General features: G+C 42.3%; 1 long non-coding RNA gene across 2 annotated transcripts in view; it reads left to right on the forward strand.

The window, feature by feature from the left end:
• Positions 1-205: 205 nt before the first annotated feature.
• LOC119862196 overlaps positions 206-21,535 on the forward strand; it is a 56,572-nt gene continuing 35,242 nt past the window's right edge. The window contains exons 1-2 of one of the 2 annotated variants that reach the window (XR_006274693.1): positions 225-273; positions 434-547. This is a non-coding gene — a long non-coding RNA (uncharacterized LOC119862196). Of the gene's footprint in view, positions 548-21,535 lie in introns of both variants that reach the window. The other variant, XR_005295195.2, reaches the window with a different exon arrangement.

Below are 21,535 nucleotides of genomic sequence, written 5' to 3' on the forward strand. Positions count from 1 at the left end.
TACAGACTAACACGGCTCCTACTCTGAAACCTATTGCAGCTGTATGTGTTCTGTAATTTGTGTTGCTAACCAACACAACCAGCTGTGACCTGTTGTATCTATCTAGATACAGTTGGTGTGCTAGTTTTTCCCCTGTTAAAGATGGCTCATGCACTTTGTCAAGTGCAACAAATTTACTGGGACATTTAACCTTGTAATAAATCTACCATCTGATACTGCACAACTAATAGTCTCAGCTCTATAAGGCAAAAATTAGAAAGGTTCAGGAATGAGGTTGGTAAAGACACAGCCTGTATTTTGAGTGGCTATTTACAGTGCACTCATTTTGTCATTAACAAATACCAGAATTGAATCAAAATTTAAATATCTTCCTACATAGTGTTGTTAGCTATTTGCCTTGATAATAATCTACCGAACATCTATCCTATAACAGAAAAACTTCAAACAATTGGACCAGTATTGGCAGAATTTGTTTATGCAAAACTCATAAACTGTATAACATACCCTATGTTTGATGCCACGATGATCTGGGGTCCACAAGTCTAAGGTGAGAGAGCTTTATAAAGGCAATATGCAAATATAACAGTGTTCGTGTGTATTTTATTATGTATGAGATCCTGATGTTGCAGTGAAAGATCTGACCAAAAAATTACCTGTATAAAGCATTTTAAAAATGACTTTGGGCTCTTCACATCTATCTTCCTGCTCTTTTCAAATAAGCATTTTTTAAATTAATACAGTTTGAGTCAGCAAGTTCAAAGCAGTGATGTGGTAGAACTACCAGAAAAACATGTTTACAAGGTAGAGTGTCAAATTACAAATGCTGGTGAGATATGCTTTAAAATGTTTTTTTTCAAGGGCATAAACTGAAGGAAATGTTGAAGTTTTTGTCTGAACAAGTATGCTGTAGAATAGAGGTTCTCAAACTGGGGTCCACACCCTTGCCCGGGGGGCCCATAATGCATTCTGGGGCACCATGAGACACTCTAGGAACCCCTGCCCACCCCCAAAAGAAAACAAACAAACCAAACCACCACCCACAAAACTTACTGTACACATTTTACCCCAGCAACAAGTAAGTAGCGATGCTGATTTCTCCGGACATATCAGGTCCTCAGATGGCACTGTGTATTTTGACAGATTTCTGTTAAGCTTGCCTAGCGTTATACAAAGTTGTTGCCATCTGTATGTTAATCGGTTTGCTATGATGTGGAATGCACATTTAATTGTAAGCATTGACCACAAGTTTTGGCATTGGCTCATTCGTGCAATTTGTATTGCTCTACTCCAAAAAACAGGCACACCTATTACACAAGTAGTAACAACAGTGTGATGCCAGTAAGCAGTATCTCACTTAACATTTACATCACTATATATTTAAATGACTCTGTTTGAATCAATGCCTTACTGTTTTTAATATTTAGAGAGAGTTGCATGTTGATTTGTTTTAATTGGCATATGTATTGTGTGGTAGGAGGGGTAGGCATAAACTACTACAGACACAATTAAGGGGGGCACGATCAAATAAGTCTGAGAAGCACTTGTGTAATTTAAACACTGATTAGAGCAGTTACAAGGAATCTTTAGATTTAGAATTCTGACTGACATGAGAATGACTTTGCAGAATCTCTGCAAAGATGCTTCACTATAGTAGACAATAGGTAAAAGAATGCAGTACTTAAAATTGTTTTTTGTACAAGTTCAGTACACCTAGCCTTTTTTTCACAGCTGAAGTATTTTAATCTGTCCCTTTAACACTGTCTTCATTGTTTTATGACCATATTTTAGACTAGTGATAATTTTAATCTTCAGTTTCTTCCTTTTTTGAGTCACTTTTCAATTTTAATGAATAGGAAATGCATTCATTTAGCTGATTTCTTTGATAGCAAATGGAAGTAGTGTCTGTCTCCTATAGTGAACATTGAGTAAATGTTTGCCTTGTGTTCAATTACACATAACTTTCCCAAATCCTTTCAGTCTTAATCTTCCAAGCTTGGTATTTGCCTGAAGGTGAACTATTTTTGGAAAGCTTGAGCAAAGACAGTTCAGCTGTTCATCGCAAATGATACTCGGAAAAAAATCACTTCACTCATTGTAGTCTTGTGGTCTCTGTTCAATGAGCAGTTCTATATCTTAAATGGCTGGCAGTGGGAATCTGAAAATTGATGGGGCAAATACCTCCCACTAAGCACCTTTGAGTAGGTGTGGGGAAAATTTTCAAGTGTGCCTAAGTGACTTAGGCATTTAGCACTCTATAAAATGTTACCCCAGAGGAAAATTGTCTTTGATTTGACTGACCAAGTCAATCTCAGTTATGGAAAGCTAAGCCGCACACTCGTGCAGAGCTAATTTAGCTGTGCATTGAAAATTGAACCAAAGGCCTTAGTCAGTAAAATGTAGAAGGGCAGCCAATGGAGCATTTGCAAATGAAATGAAAAGCATGGCAAGGTTCCTCTTTCACTTACATTTATTCTGACCTTTTACCAGGAAGCTAGACTTCTTTAGTGAACATAATTGATATGCTTAGTTCAGAGATGTGGTAGTAACAGTTGGGAAAACACTAGCAAGGAGTTTCCATGAATGTTCTTCTGAATTTTGTGAGCATACTTGTTTTAACCTTGTTGGTGTTTTGTTTGTACCATGGTAGTGCCTAAGAGCCCCAGCCATGGTCCAGGACTAGGTTCTGTACAAACAGGGGAAAAAAATGACAATCTCTGCCGTAAACAATGCATCATCCTAAGTAATGTCCTACTTGTGTTCCCTTTCCACAAACATCTAGTGAGACATTTCATTGGCACAAGAGTTTGCAGAAACAACTAACTCAGGGGAACCAGGGGTGCTGGAACAATATGGCGGGGGGGTGGTCGTGTGTGCTGAGAGCCACTGAACCAAACTGTAAACCTGTATATGATGGAAACCACTTCAAGCCAGCACCTGTGGCTGGAACTGAATTTTGAAGCAGTAAATGTGATTCATAGCAGAAACCTGAGTCTGTTATTTTCATCCATTCAAGAAACAGATACATACTATCTAACGTATGTGCCAAGACAAAACAGCTTGAATTTTGAAAATTGAATGCTCTCACTGATCTGTTCATGAACAACTTTCAGACTAAGAATTATTCAGATATTAGGCAAATAATTTTGATGTATAAATAAATTAGAGAAAATGACAGATAGCTTGCTAACATGATTTTAAGTTGGTTTCCCTGACCAGTATAAACCAAGCATAGCTGTTTCAAAGCATGAACATAATGAAGTCTAGAACAAGGTCTTTGCCTTTATTACAGAATACTGTAGTATTTTTTTATAATAGCCACAAGCACTCTGCTTACAATAGTTAATGCTTATTTGTATTTATAAAGGTAAACATGATTTATAAAGAGTTATTCCTGGCCTAAACTGCCCAGTGAATATTTAAGCCATATCACCACTATATAAGTTGTTTAAAAATTGTACTGCTAACACACTTTACCAATGTAGAGGGAGCTTTGCAGGTTTTTAACCAGAGATGAAAGTTTGGGCAAGGAGCTAATTGCTTCTGAACTTCAAAAGAGTAGGACGAGCCAATTAGATTATTCACTTATTTTCAGGTTTCAGAGTAGCAGCCCTGTTAGTCTGTATCCGCAAAAAGAAAAGGAGTACTTGTGGCACCTTAGAGACTAACACATTTATTAGAGCATAAGTTTTCATGAGCTACAGCTCACTTCAGCGGATGCATTCATTGGAAAATACAGTGGGGAGATTTATATATACAGAGAAAATGAAACAATGGGTGTTACCATGCACACTGTAACAAGAATGATCAGGTAACATGAGCTATTACCAGCAGGAGAGCGGGGTCGGGGGAGGGGAGAGAAACTTTTGTCGTGATAATCAAGGCTGGCCATTTCCAGCAGTTGACAAGAACATGTGAGGGAGGCGGGGGGAAATAAACATGGGGAAATTTGTTTTACTTTGTGTAATGACACATCCACTTCCAGTCTTTATTCAAGCCTAATTAATTCTATCCAGTTTGCAAATCAATTCCAATTCAGCAGTAAGTGATGGTCACATAAACATGACCCTATACTGGGAACCTACTGACCACTATGCCTACCTACATGCCTCCAGCTTTCATCCAGACCACACCACACCACACGATCCATTGTCTACAGCCAAGCTCTAAGATACAACCGCATTTGCTCCAACCCCTCAGACAGAGACAAACCTACAAGATCTCTATCAAGCATTCTTACAACTATAATACCCACCTGCTGAAGTGAAGAAACAGATTGACAGAACCAGAAGAGTACCCAGAAGTCACCTACTACACGACGAGCCCAGCAAAGAAAATAACAGAACGCCACTAGCCATCACCTTCAGCCCCCAACTAAAACCTCTCCAACGCATCATCAAGGATCTACAACCTATCCTGAAGGACGACCCATCACTCTCACAGATCTTGGGAGACAGGTCATTCCTTGCTTACAGACAGCACCCAATCTGAAGCAAATACTCACCAGCAACCACACACCACACAACAGAACCACCAACCCAGGAACCTATCCTTGCAACAAAGCCCGTTGCCAACTCTGTCCACATATCTATTCAGGGGACACCATCCTAGGGCCTAATCACATCAGCCACACTATCAGAGGCTCGTTCATCTGCACATCTACCAATGTGATATGTCATCATGTGCCAGCAATGCCCCTCTGCCATGTACATTGGACAAACTGGACAGTCTCTACATAGAAGAATAAATGGACACAAATCAGACGTCAAGAATTATAACATTCAAAAACCAGTTGGAGAACACTTCAATCTCTCTGGTCACTCGATTACAGACCTAAAAGTGGCAATTCTTCAACAAAAAAACTTCAAAAACAGACTCCAATGAGAGACTGCTGAATTGGAATTAATTTGCAAACTGGATACAATTAATTTAGGCTTGAATAAAGACTGGGAATGGATGTGTCATTACACAAAGTAAAACTATTTCCCCATGTTTATTTCCCTCCGCTTCCCCCACTGTTCCTCACACATTCTTGTCAACTGCTGGAAATGGCTCACCTTGATTATCACTACAAAAGGTTTTCCCCACCCCCCGGCTCTCCTGCTGGTAATAGTTCCCCTTACCTGATCACTCTTGTTACAATGTGTATGGTAACACCCATTGTTTCATGTTCTCTGTGTATATAAATCTCCCCACTGTATTTTCCACTTCATTCATCCACTGAAGTGAGCTGTAGTTCATGACAGCTTATGCTCAAATAAATTTGTTAGTCTCTAAGGTGCCACAAGTACTCCCTTTCTTTTTTCACTTATTTTCAGTGTCTTTAGATGAGCCTTGACAGAAGAACATTAGCCTCATACTGTTTGGCCTCCTTAGTCATGGATTCAAAAAGATTGTTTCATTTCAGTTTAAATGTATAATTAACACTATCAATATGTAGCTTTCATAAGACAATGAAAAGTAATGGCCAAATGTTCTCAGAGCCCTGCTTGGTATACTTTCTGGAATTCCTTAGTCTTATTTGTTAAGAGGAAACATAACTATCAAGGATGTCTAGTGAAATAAAAATATCCACTGGGTGCACAATTCACTTGTACTGATAAAATTATACTTGGGGGACTTGAGGTTTGGCAGACAAATTGCTGTTTGAATAGGTGTCAGGCTTTCTAGAGGCAGTTTTCTGACTGCGGCTATGCTCGAGGATAACACTGTGTCCCTGGGACCTCTTCCTGCTAACTGGAAGAGAGCCCAGTGGGTGAGTTTTACAAGGATCCGCAGGGCCAGATATATGCATAATCATTCACTAATGGGTGTCATGTGAGGTCTCTACCAAGAGCCAGTAGCCCACCTGAAAGAATAGTGAGAGTTCCTCCCACTGGTGTACGCGGTATCTACAGGGAAGTGCTACAGTGACGCAAGTGTGCTGCTGTAGCGTTTTAAGTGTCGACAAGCCCATAGTCAAGTTCCTGCTACAACACTAATGCTCAAAGCCATACTAAGGGTTACATTCAAAATGGAGGTTAAAATACAGCATGGTGTCCACAAAACAGAAATGGAATTCAGTCAGAGGCTACACAAACATATTCCCCAAACTGTCAGACCCACTTTCCCAAGCCTTTAAGACACGAAAGACATGAGCTGGCTCCAGTGTCCCTCACTGACACCTCTTCAACTTGATCTGGTTCTGCAATGCTCTCAGTCTCTCATTTCATGTTCATCTAGTAATGTCTGAGATAAGAAAGAAGTGCTGATCTGCAGTATGGGTGAAGGTATGGCATCAGGCACATGCCTCTTGGGTTTCTGTTTAGTTTACAGGTGGGCTTCTTTTAAGGGCTTAGGCCAGGGATTGGCATCCTTTGGCACGTGGCCCGTCCAGGAGATCCATTGAAGGGCCGGGACAGTTTGTTTACCTGCAGCGTCCGTAGGCCGATCGCAGCTCCCACTGGCTGTGGTTCACCATTCCAGGCCCATGGGGGCTGCGGGAAGCGGCATGGGTTGAGAGATGTGCTGGCTGCTGCTTCCCGCAGCCCGCATTGGCCTGGAACAGCGAACCGCGGCCAGTGGGAGCTGCCATTGGCCAAATCTGCGGACACTGCATGTAAACAAACCATCCTGGCCCACCAGCGGATTACCCTGATGGGCCGCAAGCCAAAGGCTGCCGACCCCTGGCTTAGGCTATTGTTTGAGGACCGAAATAATTCAAATTGCTTAAACTTACAAAGATTCTGGTAAGTATGTGTATTCTTTTCAGAGAGTGGTGTGATGCAGGGAGATGTTCTGCTGTGCAGCAATAAGCAGTCGTGACTTACTGTCACAGTGTAATATCTGCTACAGGCACAAAACGACAGGTTTAAAAAGAGCTCTGTGTCAAGAGCTTGGTCTGAAAAGAGTGGATCTGTTTCAGATGAAGAAAGCAGCAGAGCAATAGGATAATTTATAAATGTCAACTGTAGTTTGCACTCTTCTTCAAAAATCAGCTCAGATTTCTCATCTTTACTGCAGATTGACCATACAATGAGGTAACTATAAGTGCACTATTTAGTCCCTGGGTAGTAAAGGGTTAATTGCAGCTTGGCCTAACTGTGGTAAGGTGTCAGTGTGGGGGGGAAAAAGGGTTGCTTAGAAGGCAGAAAGTGGAGGATACCCTTTGGTAGGCTAGGGCTGTACATCTAGGGGGTTCAGTAGGTTTTATCACTTTTACTTCCTTGTAACAAACACTAATCTTTGAGGAAAAGATCTTGCTGACTGCACCTGTCACTCCATCCATCATCTCATAGTAACATAGCCTGCTTGTCAGTTGTCTCTAAGGAAGAAGAAACTATCTATTGCATAAAGCACTTCTATGTGGCCAGAAATAAAGCCAGGTGGTAGACTAGTTGTGAGGCTGAAGTCTAAAATGGCTAGTTATTAACTGCCCTTCAGACAGGTTTATGCAATATAGATTGTTTCTCAGGAGCTACAGATGTTTTGCAGATTCCCCAGTTGGAGACTGCCCTGTACACAGGGCCATGTGCAAGGGGGTGGGGGCAAAGAAGGGCATGGCCCCCACAAAGGAGGGGCGGGGACAGCAAGCTCCTCCAGCTCCGGGTCAGGGCAAGCGAACTCCACCTGGCCCAGGGGGGAGGGAGAGCCAGCTCCTCCGGAGGGCAGTGGTAGTGGGGAGCCAGCTCCTCTGGCTACAGGGGGCACAGAAAGTGCCTTCCCAAAAGTGGCTAAATTTTTATTCCTGTGGATGAGACTGGCTGGGAGCTGAGAGGGTACATGAGACTCCATTAAATTCTGCAAGCATCCGATGAAGTGAGCTGTAGCTCATGAAAGCTTATGCTCAAATAAATTTGTTAGTCTCTAAGGTGCCACAAGTACTCCTTTTCTTTTTGCGAATACAGACTAACACGGCTGCTACTCTGAAACCTGCAAGCATTAGAAGCTCAGAACCTCAACATATTTCACCAGAACAAAAAGGATTCTTTCAGTGTGTTATGCAGTGTAAATCATTTACCTTTTTACCTGTGCTGATAATACTTGCCTATCCCACATGGTTATTGTGAGGATTGTTTAGTCAACACAGATAAAGCACTCTGGAGAGGGAAAGCACTATACAAACTGCTACATGTTGTTCTCTTTTTCTTCTTCCTGTCTATTCATTTTCCATCCCAGTCTCCTGTTACACACTTCCCTTTCTTTCTTTCTTCTGCAGGCAGGCACCCTCAGATACTCTGAGGAGAGCTTTCTGATGGGAAACCTTGGCATTTGGTTAGTTTATAATAGAATGCTGAATGATGCTACAGCATCATGCTGCCAGATTGCCAAGGATGTGACTTCTCTGTTCCTCCTCCTTATTCAATGAAATGGTGACTGCCAGAGTATGTGCAATATTTTGTAAAACAGTCTTGCTATTGGAAGATGGAAAATGTTTGAAGGAAAATATTTAAAAAATAGAAACTGATTCTGAGTGTTACTCTTTATTTCAAATATTAATTAAATAGAGGGACATACACCTTGTTTCTGTTGGCCAAGTTCATTGCACATACCAAGGGCCCCTTACATTCCTCTTTTTTTCCCCTTTGCCACCCCCCTCCCCACCCTGGCTTCAGATATAACCCCTTCCACTCCCTTCTACTTCAGTGACTCCTTGCAACTCCCCCATCCTCTCTCTCATGCCAGGGGCTCTGTGTGTCCCCTATTGTCAACTTCTACCTGCTTTATTCCCGTATCAGATGAAGAGAGAGGAAAGATTGTTTGGAAATGTGACTGTTAACAGGAGTATTTTTATACCAATATTCTGGGGTGAAAAGGAGGTGAAATGGCCAAATCCGTATGTCGCCTTACTCCCCCAAACTTCTGACTTCAAGTACATTTCAATAAACTCACCCTGCTTTTGTTCATAGTTCTCTCTGTTTATGACTTTAGCAGAACTGCTTCAGAGACTTAATCTTGTATTTCATCACAGACTAAATGCATGTTCTGATATGTAGTTGGCCCAATGCTTGCAACATTCCTTTGTGGTAAGCAACTTAGTTATCCTCTTCATTTTAAATAGCAATCTAGATGTAAGTGGTTTCACCTGGGGCCTCTGCAATATGAAGGTCTCATGAGTTACTGCAGATTGTTACTTTGGTACCCAGTTTATAACAAAAATGCTTGTTGATTGTCCCTAAGTGCATGACCTTGCACTTTGCACTATTAAATTTCATCCCATTTCTATTGCTCCAGTTTTCAAGGTCATCCAAATCTTCTGGTATGATATTCCAGTCCTCCTTTGTATTGAAAATACCTCCCAACTTTGTGTCATCCACAAATTTTATTAGCACTCTCATACTTTTATACTATGGTCATTAATGAAAATATTAAATAAGATTGGTCTCTAGACCAGTTCCGCCACTTGTGCAGGGAAAGCCACTGGCGGGCCTGGCCAGAAGTGGCGGCCAGTACATCCGTTGGCCCGCGCTGCTTCCAGCAGCTCCCTTTGGCCTGAAGCAGCGAACCGCGACCACTGGGAGCAGCAACCGGCCGAACTTGCGGACATGGCAGGTAAACAAACCGGCCGGGCCCGCCAGAGGCTTTCCCTGCACAAGCAGTGGAACAAGTTTGGGAACCACTGCTCTAGCCCAATCCTTGAGGAACTCCATTAGTAACCTCCCTCCGGTCTGATAATTCACCTTTCATTATGACCTGTTGTAGTCTCCCATTTAACCAGTTTCTTACCCACCTTTCAATTCTCATATTAATCTCCACCTTCTCCAGTTTAACAATTCTAGTCTAGGCCCAAAGCTACATTCTAGTTCTTGGCACTTCTGAGCCTGCCAGCAATGATACTTTTAATATGGGTGTATCATCTTTACTCATGTATTTGTACAGCAAAACTCTCATCCTTGCTGTGAGTGTTGGAGTTACCAAAGACGGAATGATGAAGAGTGAACTAGAGATGGTTTGTTAAGGGAAGGTTGAACTGCCACTTGAAATACTGTGCTTGTTCTCTGGCTAAACAGAGGCACTTAGTCTCTGGGGCTCTCAGCCTTGTGACACCTTTCATGAGCAATAAAATCACCCACATCGGCATGGGGAGGGGGTCCCCCAAAGTATAATTGAATTACAGTATGTATATTGTGATAAGGTAGGAAAGAATCCTCTTAAATGACCCACCAGCATGGTGCTATACAGGCTCAAGATTAGGGTGACCAGATGTCCCGATATTTAGTTGTTTGTTCCACATCTCGACTGATGTACGGTCGGGGACACCGTTTGTCCCAATATTTTGCTTCGGCTGCACTCCAGCTCCACCCACCCTGCCCCTTGGGGTGGCAAAAAACCTAGAGCTGGCCCGGGGTGGGGGGAGAGGGGGTGAGCCTGTGGCGGCCCCCCTGCCATGTGTCCCGATATTTTGTTTTGTCATCTGGTCACCCTATTCAAGATGTGCAATTTTTTAAATCATCATATGAGAACAAATGTCTGTTGCAGCAAGAATAGTTTGCCTTACAGAACATAAAAAGCTCTCAAAGGTGAAGGTGACTCTGGCACTGCTTGTTTGGGATGAGAAGAGATTCTGCTTTGTAGAAGAAAGAAATGACTAATGTGGCAATGCAAAATGCAATGGTTTGCAGTCTAGCCAACTGCAGTTTCTTCTGTTTCAAGAGGAATTTTGCTCTGTGTTTTGTTGACAGCTTTTCTTCCTGAGGTGGATGTGCAGCTCAGTACGGGCTGGAATTGTTAATTTACACAAGCGTGTAGGTATTAGATATGGTGTTCTACGTGACTAGCCTAGCATGATTTTAACTTTGTTTTATGAAAACACATGCAATGATCTGGGTCAGTTATTACTACAGTATCCTGACTACAAAGGGTGGAACTACTAATAGTTTAATACACAGCTAACTATAATATTATGGCCCCCAGTGAGATTTATAACGTATTCAGATCATTAATTTTTGATGATGGGGCTGTTCATCCTAAGAGTTAAATATATTGAATGCAAATAAGTCAAAACTTTAGGACCTAATCCTGCAAACACCATCAAGGAATAGTGTACACTAATTACGAGTTATTTTATTACAATATTGCTCAAAGGTCTTAATCAGGATCAAAGCCCTGTTGTGCTGTGCACTCTATCAACACAGAGGAAGACATGGCCTCTTGTTACCAAAGTTTTGTCCAACTATACAGCATAACCATTCTCACTCCCTATAAATGTACAGAAAAGCACCTTTGAAATGACACATCCAGATTTGTGTGTGCATGCATAAAACCAAGATAGGCTACGTGATGGAGTGATGTGGCTATAAACGTTTGACATGGTTGCATTATTCACAAGTGGAGAAGACACGATTGATTTCTTCAGGTGATCCGAAAAGCGTCAATAAATCTTCATCTCTCATGGTCATGTATTCTGTATATGCAACATTTAATGAAAAATCAATTAAAGAAATATTTTTAAAGTGGCTTTTTAATATTTAATGTAATACTTTCCAATTTTTTGCCTTCTCTTTCCCGGGTCTCCTATTTTGTGGTTGCATTTTCATGGGCACAAGTATTTATGGATGCATCTTGTGCCATTTTTATGTCTCTATACCTGATGATGTTCCCACAGATCAAGAAATGAGAACTTATTTGCCATGATGGATGCAAAACTGGGTTTGAAATGCCTCCAAAAATGGCAGGAGTAAAAACACCAGTCACTGTTTCAGAAATCTGGCAACTGATACTGCTGGTGTTTGTATCTTTACTTCTGAAATTCCAGGCTTCTTAGTACAGAATCCAAGTGTACAGGCAGTACCGGGTTTACAATGGTGCCAGTGGCTCCAGGACGTTGGGCCCATGCTCAGAAGGGACCCCGGCCTGCTCCACTTGCACTGTGCCCTGAGACCTGCTGGCTCCCCATGCCCACCACTTGCTCCTCTCAGCCTGCCTGCTGGCTGGCTGAGGGCTCCTCTCTACCCCCTGGCCCCACCCCCTGCTCATCTCTGCCCCCTGGCCAGACCCCAGTGCACCTCTGGCTCTGCGCAGTCTCTGCTTCCCACCGCCTGTGGGGCCCCGTTTGTGTCCCCGGAGCTGAGCCACCTGGGATTGGTGCAGAAGCCTGGCCAGTCTCAGCCAGTTGGGGAGGAGAGATGAGGGGGAGCAGGGTGGGAGGCTTGGCTGGGCCCCTCCAGGCAAGTGCCTTTTGAGGGAGCCCGGCCGGGGCAGGCCCGGGCCTGACTAATCACGCCACGGCCGAGGGGCTGGAGCAATTCCCCGCCCCAGGACCAGCCCTGGCTGTGCTGCCGTCTCAGCCCGGCAGACACAGTCAGCTCCCAGCAGGGCTGGGGAGTGCGGCCGGGAGGCAGGGTGTAGGGGAGTAGGTCTCTGCAGGACCTGGGGGGGGGCCTGGGCTGTGAGGGGGCAGGGAAGATATGTGTGTTGAGGCACTAGGGAGTGGGGATTCTATGGGGGGTGATGGGTGGCTGTGGTGGTGCTGTGAGCATAGGAGTGCTAGGCAGGGAAGGTGTTGTGCAGGGCACTGTGCATTTGTGCAGGGAGGTCGGGGGAGGCTCTGGGCATAGTGGATCCGGGGGGCCTGTGTGGCATGGCATGGCATGGCATGGGCCCGCCCCTGAGGGGAAGGGACGTGCTGGCAGCACAGGGCCAGGCAGGCCACTGTACGTCTGGTAACAACTGGTTTGTAAATAGTGCTCTCGCACTGGGCTGGGCAGAGTGGGGCCATCCCTACCATGCCATGCCCCATTGCCCCTGGATGGCCCCTGACTCTGGGGACTGACTTCCCCATGCCATGCTCCATTGACCGAAGGGGGCCCACAAATATGTTTGGTGCTGGGCCCACAAAAGGTTAATCCAGCCCTGTGTAGAGGCCTCACAGGAGTAGAGATTATAACTAAAGTTTAACAACCTGTGAAGTATAGTTGGTTTCCATACATAATGGTGTAATGTCTGATACATTGGGGTTTTCTAGGGCTAGAATCAAGTAGTGCGTTCTGTTGGAAAACTGGAAATATCCCCTTTCCAGTGGGAAGGCTGCCATTGCTAGCGCTCATAAGTCATAAAAGATCAACTACTAGTCCAGGACAGAATGAGGGAGATACCTTTGTACTGTGAGTGAGCTAAGATCCAATGATGCTTTGCCTTGCTCACAGGAATAGTTACACCAAAGTCAATGAGAATATGCATCTGAGTCCAGAGAATGGGATTTGACACTTAGTGTTCTTGTTGTTTTTAATGAACCTGGTTACATTATCAAAAGATTGGAGATGCTGTTCATGAAGGCTTCTTGTACAGGGAAATAAAGGAAATCATGTTGGAAATTCCACCTACTTGTAAGTGAATGGTTTAAAGCATTCTTAAGACAATTCTGGGCTCTGTTTCTGAATGTCACTTTCATTTTTTTTTTTTTTTTTGTGACAGAAGTTGCTTTGGGACTAGCAAACCTGATGGAGGCTGAGTTGCATTCTATTCTAATTATCTATTTGACAAGCCCATTTGTTGTTTATCCTGTTAGCAGCAATAAGCTCTTAATATAGTGCTCTTTGTAATTTTTTTTTTAAAAGCAATTACTAGTGCAATATGGCTGCCTTCACAGGTTCTGTCTGGTTCATACTGAAGGACTTGATGTTTTTTAGGTTAAGGATTCTTTTTTGGATAGAAATGTATGAAATATTCAAAATGTTATTGGAACCACTCTGATATGTCTGAAAAGTAAAGCTTCCACAGATTTTTCACTAAAAAAAACAAGCCCCTGATTCCTGCGGGAAGGGCAATGACCCCACAGCCCTGGGTCTTCTCTGACCCCCCCCCCCCATCAGTTTCCCAGCCCCTGCATCCTTGCAAGAAGGGCAGTGCCTCCACAGGCCTGAGTCCTCTCTGACTCCACCCTCACCATACTCTCCCCTTTTAAACTGTTTTGTCTCCACAGTTATTTTATTTTTGAAGGTGGAGGGCCTCAGTTTCAAACTTAGTCAAACCCTGGAAACCTCTCTGCAGCCCTACTCCTGCAAGAAAAAATGGCTCATAATGCCTCTCTGTTCCTCTAGAAATAATGACATCCATTAATAATGACTCATCACTACTAAACCCCGGGCAGCCAGCATTCTTTCTTAATAGAGGGATCTGCAAGATGATTAACAAGTACCATTTTGTTTTTTTGGACAAAAAGGAACCTTTCCTTTAGCTTGCCTATCCATCTCACTATTCCTAATAAGAAATCCAAAGGCCATTAAAGTCTTACTGTCAGTGTTGTGTTCACTAGCCCATGACTGAAACACAATGCAAAAATTTTAAGTCTTGCTTCATGTTTGTGCACATAGATGTTCCCTGCATTATGTGTATACGAGCAATTGGAAACACTCCCATAATCTGTTCTAACTTGTCTCTAGGTTTGGCTTGCTGGATTTTACTTGTTCACATTAAATCTGTCAGATATTAACAGCAAAGAAGTCTATTATTTGTAACAGATGCATTGTTACACACAGATCTACTCTATATATGACAGAGAACCAGTTAGAACTAGGTTGATTCTGTTGCTCTCCTTTAGTTTTGTGCAGATGAGTATTATAGGAAAATGAATTAAAACAGTGGTCCCAATGCATTTCTGGTGTAATTCCATTGAGTCCGTGGGATTGCACCACAGATGAATGTGGCTCTGTTTGAGAGTCAAATCTTCAAAACATAAGTTTAACCATCTCCGTCTCCCACAATGATTATAGAAAGCACTTTAGGGTGCACTATTGATTAAATATCTCCTATAAGTAGTTGAGATGATCTGGCCCATAAAGGAGCTTCATCTGTTGAAAGTGTAGTTGCAGTTTTGTGCTGTGTCTAATACTTTCAGGGCATCTCATGTCCCTATGAATAAATAAAATCAATCTTCTCCTAGAAAACAGGTGCCTAGTATCTAAAACTAATCACAGCTTCTAGACAGTGTCCTGGGTACACTTTTCTTTCAGTGAGCATTCAGATGTGAGTTCTCCTTTATTCTGAAGATGAGTAATTGCTCTCTAGCTGCTTGAAGAAAGGCTTCTGCTTTAAGAAAAATTAAATCCTTATTTGGCAGCTTAATTCTGTTCTATTTCTTGCTGCAAGCTAACTTTTATGTTGTCTGTTCAATTGCAGCATGACACACAGGATGCTGATTTCAGCAAATGACTCTCACTCATTCCTGCTCTTCTGCATTGACCAAACTAAGAGCAAGATAAACTGGGAGGGGTGTGTGCATGCATATATGTGTGTGGCAACAATAACAGAAAAATGGAATGGGGGTTTATAAATTCTGTATTTCCTTTGCCACTGATCTTGCATGGCTTTGATCTTAATGGGAGAATGTGATCTGGATCCTTGGCACCTTCTTTTATCCTGTTATTTCAAAGGCAGCCTCTCTTTTTCTTATCTCACTGCCTCAGTATCATTACATCCCTATTGAAATCAGCTTCCCCCCCCCCCCGTCTGTCTCCCTAAAATACAGCCTTTGTGCTGCTTGTTTGTTAGTCTGTGGTGGTTTTTTTTTTTTTATACTTGGCGCTCGGCTGTACTAATTTCTCTGGCTGTGTCATTCTTCGATTAGTTGAATTAGCATCACTTTTAATTCAGACACATGTCCTGAATCTTGCTGAGTATGCCAAAAATGAAGTGGAGCTTTACAGCAAGTGCAGCTTCTTTTAACAGAATGCCTAATAAAAATTAAAATGAGGCTTGAAAACAGAAAAGTTTGTACAGATGTGTATGAATAGATCTTAGAACTCAACATTAATGGACTTCCTCTGCAACAGAATATATAAAAATACTTTGACAACTGAGGACCTAATCATGGTAGAGTGCCTTCTTTCTCTTCAATCACTGGCTAATTTGATTCATACTTTTGGAACCAAATAATTAGTAACTGTCCACAGTTCATTAAGGAGGTGCAAAGCCTCCGGGTTCTACCAGATCCATCAATAATCTTGGTAGCAGCAGTAGTGAGAAACAAATTCTTCTCTCTCTGGCTTGCTGGGAAATTATGCCTCTTCCTTCTGGCCATAGTGATCTGGTCTTTCATCAATTCCATAGTGGACTAGTGCAACTCACCATATCTGAAATTGAAAGTAGAGGCAACACCTACTCCAGGCTGTGCAGAATGAGGCAGACCTACCCCTTAGCAGGACTGGCCACAGAGAATCTGGCACACAGGTGCTTCATGTCGGGGTCTATTTAAGATTCTGACAGGTTTGTGCTCAGATATGTCAGAGACCAGTTATGACCTGATGAGGCAGCTGCCAGCTGCAAATCTATGGGACCATGCAAGCGTCTAGGATGAAGGTCCTGAGAGCCAGAGATAGGGGTGACTCGCATTCACTCTGAATCCGTTAACCGTGCTCTTGATTGTGGAAGCGGCTCTCCTGTCCTCTCAGACAGAAAGTCCTGAGGCCACAGCTGAGACAGTATGTACATTAAAGGAAACTGCAGTAAAGGAAGAGCCCACAGCCCAATACTGAAGGTTTGGTGGAACAATAAATAAATGAATAAAACCACCTGTCTTAGCAATTTCTGTGCAGATAGGTGTGGCCACTATTCCCAGTTTTACTAACATTGGTAAATAGGTCACTTAAGCAGCATCTCAAAATCAGATGACATCCTGTTGTGAAGCTGTAATAAAAATGTCCTGTGCTTTTGGAGGTAAAGGTTCTAAGCTGCTTTGCCTATGCATGATTACTACTTTTATATACTGTAGTCAGCTCTAGATTATTATACATTGGGGTGGAAGATGGGAAGTGGTGTGAGGCAATATAAAGAGTCTAATATTTGCCAATAAAATACATACACAACTCAGCTAATATTTAGCCAAGATTCCAATTTTGACCTTTGTTCCATGAAAGGGAAGAAAACTAATTCTCATTTTCTCTCTCCCTCCCCCACTGAGGTCATTGGTGCATTATTAACGTGGGTATCTTTTTATATCAGCAATTAAAGGGTTAGACTAGAATAAAACAAAGAAGCATCTGTCAAGATAACAATTGCAGTAACTGTTGTTTGAAATGAATTACTAGCTTTTTGAAGTCTAATGAGGCCATAATTGCACACTGTACTGCATACTAATGACATCTTATAAAAAGATTTGACAAAATTTAAACATGCAGCTTCTGGAGACAGGCAGCTGCTTTGGGAGACTATAGCATATAGTAAGGTATATAACAGAGGAGATGCTGAATTAAAACACTTACTATAACAGGGAGTAGCAGAACAAAACAAAGACATTTTCTTAGCAACTTGAGAAAATTTTATTTTTGTTGGTTTTAATTCCAGTAGCACATTTTCCAAGCAGAAAGCATGATCCCTGCCTTGCGGAGCTCATAATCTTGGTGTAATCTCATTTTACTGACAATGTATAAAAACAAGAACCTTAATAGTTTTCCTCAATAGTCTGATTTACCTTCTTAGGAGTGGATGTTGAACACAGTATGTGAAACCAACAGAATTCAAAATACTGATGTATTTGCAAATCTCATTCATTACAGTCCATGCCATCTTTACAAACCATCCATCTTTGCTACCATCATACTGTATCAAGACGAACTAGCAAGCCTTTATCATGTTCTGTTAGCTATAGGGTTAAGAAGCTATGTGAATCTTGTGGCACATACATGTTCTAAAGAGACTAGAAAGAGTTCAGGGAAATCTGAATTTTCTTTTAATGACATATAATAGCAATAAAAAATCCAAGCAATTGCAAGACTGATGTTTTCTTCCTATTACTAGAGGAAAGAAAAAAAGTTGCTCAAGTTATACAACCCATATCAGAACACAAGTAGGTATTTTGGCCCTCGAGAGATGTGAAAAAAGAACTAAGAGAGAGGTTGAAACTGCATACAAATAAAACAATGGAGAGGAGAGAGGGGAAAAGTCCCATTAGGCTTTATTAAGCTATAGACAGGGATACTTATGGATTAGGGGTCAGATCCTTCCCCCTGCATTAGGGCAGTTTCTTGTCACCCCACTGGTACAAAGCTGTCTTTAATCTGGGTTAGCTAACCTGGACCTTCTTGTCCAGAGGGGAAGGGAGGATCTCTCCCGTGCAGGGGGCTTTCTGAGCGAGTGGTGTAGTGCTTCTTTGACACCTTCCATCTGGTGCAGAGTATATGGTTGGGGGGAAAGGGGTATTACAGAGGCATTCTGGTGATCCAGTGATCAATCTATTTGTGATAAATCCTTTACAGACATCTCTTATATAAGCACAAATTCAACTATTTCTTTGTGCTGATGACTCACAGATCTACCAGTCTACTCTGGACCTGTCTGTACAAATTAAAATCTTGGCTTGTCTTTCTGACAGATCCTTCTGATTACCTAGCATTCAGTTTTAAGATCAATATGAGCAATATCACCATCATCCCTGTCAGTTAGGCCTATAATCTGGACATCCCTCTCAATCTTTGACCTTTCTCTAGATCCTCACCCATACTGTGTCTGTGGGTAGGTCTACACCACAGATGAAGGTGTTATCACAATGCTGATAGGCAGACCTACACTGGCTTTAATCTCATTAAATGGTGCTAGTGAGACCATGGTGTTATGAGTATTGATGTTGTCTAGACACCCCAGCACTGCACATCAAGGACTCTGGGTATGTAATTGGGTTGTTTCTTCCTCCACCATTCACAGTATATTTCAAAGAGAGGTGAATACTGAGATATCCCATGTTTACAATTCATTTACATGATAGGATGTTCTTTTGACCTCTGAATCATCAGAATACAGCATAGACAGGGACCGTTGACTACATTGTCCACCCTATTCATACATATGTAAATACACAAAAACACAAACATTATCTCCCCACATGTCTTCAGTGGGTTATTCATTTTGCTGGGTGTTTAACCCTTTCTAGCCATAAAGAAAAAGAGTACTTGTGGCACCTTAGAGACTAACAAATTTATTTGAGCATAAGCTTTCATGAGCTACAGCTCACTTCATCGGATGCATTTGGTGGAAAATACAGTGGGGAGATTTATATACATGCATGGAGAACATGAAACAATGGGTTTTATCATACACACTGTAAGGAGTGTTATCACTTCAGATGAGCCATCACCAGCAGGAAGGGGGGGGGGAAAAGGAGGAAAGCCTTTTATGGTGATTATCAAGGTGGGCCATTTCTAGCAGTTAACAAGAATGTCTGAAGAACAGTGGGGGGGGGGTGTAGTGGGGGGAGAAATAACATGGGAAAATAGTTTTACTTTGTGTAATGACCCATCCACTCCCAGTCTCTATTCAAGCCTAAGTTAATTGTATGCAGTTTGCAAATTAATTCCAATTCAGCAGTCTCTCGTTGGAGTCTGTTTTTGAAGCTTTTTTGTTGAAGGATAGCCACTCTCAGGTCTGTGATCGAGTGACCAGAGAGATTGAAGTGTTCTCCAACTGGTTTTTGAACATTATAATTCTTGACGTCTGATTTGTGTCCATTTATTCTTTTATGTAGAGACTGTCCAGTTTGACCAATGTACTGGCAGAGGGGCATTGCTGGCACATGATGGCATATATCACATTGGTAGATGCGCAGGTGAACGAGCCTCTGATAGTCTGGCTGATGTGATTAGGTCCTATGATAGTGTCCCCTGAATAGATATGTGGGCAGAGTTGGCAACGGGCTTTGTTGCAAGGATAGGTTCCTGGGTTAGTGGTTCTGTTGTGTGGTGTGTGGTTGCTGGTGAGTATTTGCTTCAGGTTGGGGGGCTGTCTGTAAGCAAGGACTGGCCTGTCTCCCAAGATCTATGAGAGTGATGGGTCATCCTTCAGGATAGGTTGTAGATCCTAGATGCGTTGGAGAGGTTTTAGTTGGGTGCTGAAGGTGATGGCTAGTGGCATTGTTATTTTCTTTGTTGGGCCTGTCCTGTAGTAGGTGACTTCTGGGTACTCTTCTGGCTCTGTCAATCTGTTTCTTCACTTCAGCAGGTGGTATTGTAGTTGTAAGAATGCATGATAGAGATCTTGTAGGTGTTTGTCTCTGTCTGAGGGGTTGGAGCAAATGTGGTTATATCGTAGAGCTTGGCTGTAGACAATGGATCGTGTGGTGTGATCTGGATGAAAGCTAGAGGCATGTAGGTAGGAATAGCGGTCAGTAGGTTTCCGATATAGGGTGGTGTTTATGCGACCATTGCTTATTAGCACCGTAGTGTCCAGGAATTGGATCTCTTGTGTGGACTGTCCAGGCTGAGGTTGATGGTGGGATGGAAATTGTTGAAATCATGTTGGAATTCCTCAAGGGCTTCTTTTCCATGGATCCAGATGATGAAGATTTCATCAATGTAGCGCAAGTAGAGTAGGGGCATTAGGGTCACATAAGGAAACACTTGAAGGACACAGATATAACCTTCCAATAAAGTGATTGACACAGGTAATATGCTTTCCAAAACAAAGTATCTTTTTAGTGATGTAACTAATAATCCCTGCGACACTGTAATCTAAAAATAGAAATCAGACACAAATCCGTTATTACAAATTACAAAAGCATACAAGTTAAATGATTCTAAGTGATGTGCTCTATTGCAGATGGCCAATGTGCAATAGATCACTGACAGCAGTTCTTAAATTATACTTTAAGTTTGACACAGGTAAAATACAATTAACACACACACACACATACTAATACTACACTATACTTATGTTAAACTATAGTTAAAATTAGCAAGCTTACACTATCTGTTGATAGCGCTGTGTTGTTTACTGTTGTTGCTGCTTGCTGCTGCTACTGTTGCAGCTCACTCTGTCAGCTCCCTTCTTAATTATTACTGTTGCCGCTTGGTCTCATTGCTTCTCCCGCTTTGCTATTGTTGCAGCTTTGTGTCTGTTCTCTCTTCTTCAGCAGCTGTTCTTCTAACTTCTTTCCAGCAGCTGTTCTTGCTCCTAATTGTCTAACTGCCTGCTGACTGTCTGCCTTTTATACTGTCCTAGCTGTCAGGTTTTTGTCTGCAGCTACCAGAGAAAACAGCTCCAAATCAGCCCAAGCTGGAGCTGTTTAACTGTTCCCTACTTGGCTTTCTGCCAACACCCTTTCACCTAATTTTGTGCTGCATGTGCTCATTGTTGAGCATTATCTTATTTTACACATGCTCACTGGTGTTTGTTTACTTCAGAGCCATGATTACCTCATCCAACCTTACTGCCCAAGCTCCAGATTTAACTTACTTTGTGACCATTCTTCATTTTACTCTATATTCTACTGGGCATGCTTAATCCAGGAATCTGGTCATGTGACCTACATTGTCCAATGGTAAGTGACTTGCACCTAACAGTTGGTGAAGTGACTCTTGCTTATTGAGGAGGGAAGCTAGAGACACAAAATGGAGGTTAGGAATACAACATGGAGTCCAGGGAATTTCTTTGCTATCATCTTGTTACATTGTCCATATTACCTCTCTCATTGTGTCCCTCCACTGGCTCCCCCTTCTGCATTGCATCAAATACAAACTCTTTTTCTTCACTTTCAAGGCCCTTTTCAGTCTAATCCTACCTGACATCTCTCATGCTATCACTGTGTCGACTCCCACAACTGACCTGCCAATGCTACCAGCCTTCTCTGATCTTT

The sequence above is a fragment of the Dermochelys coriacea genome, chromosome 10, assembly GCF_009764565.3.
Source record: "Dermochelys coriacea isolate rDerCor1 chromosome 10, rDerCor1.pri.v4, whole genome shotgun sequence".
NCBI lineage: Eukaryota > Metazoa > Chordata > Testudines > Dermochelyidae > Dermochelys > Dermochelys coriacea.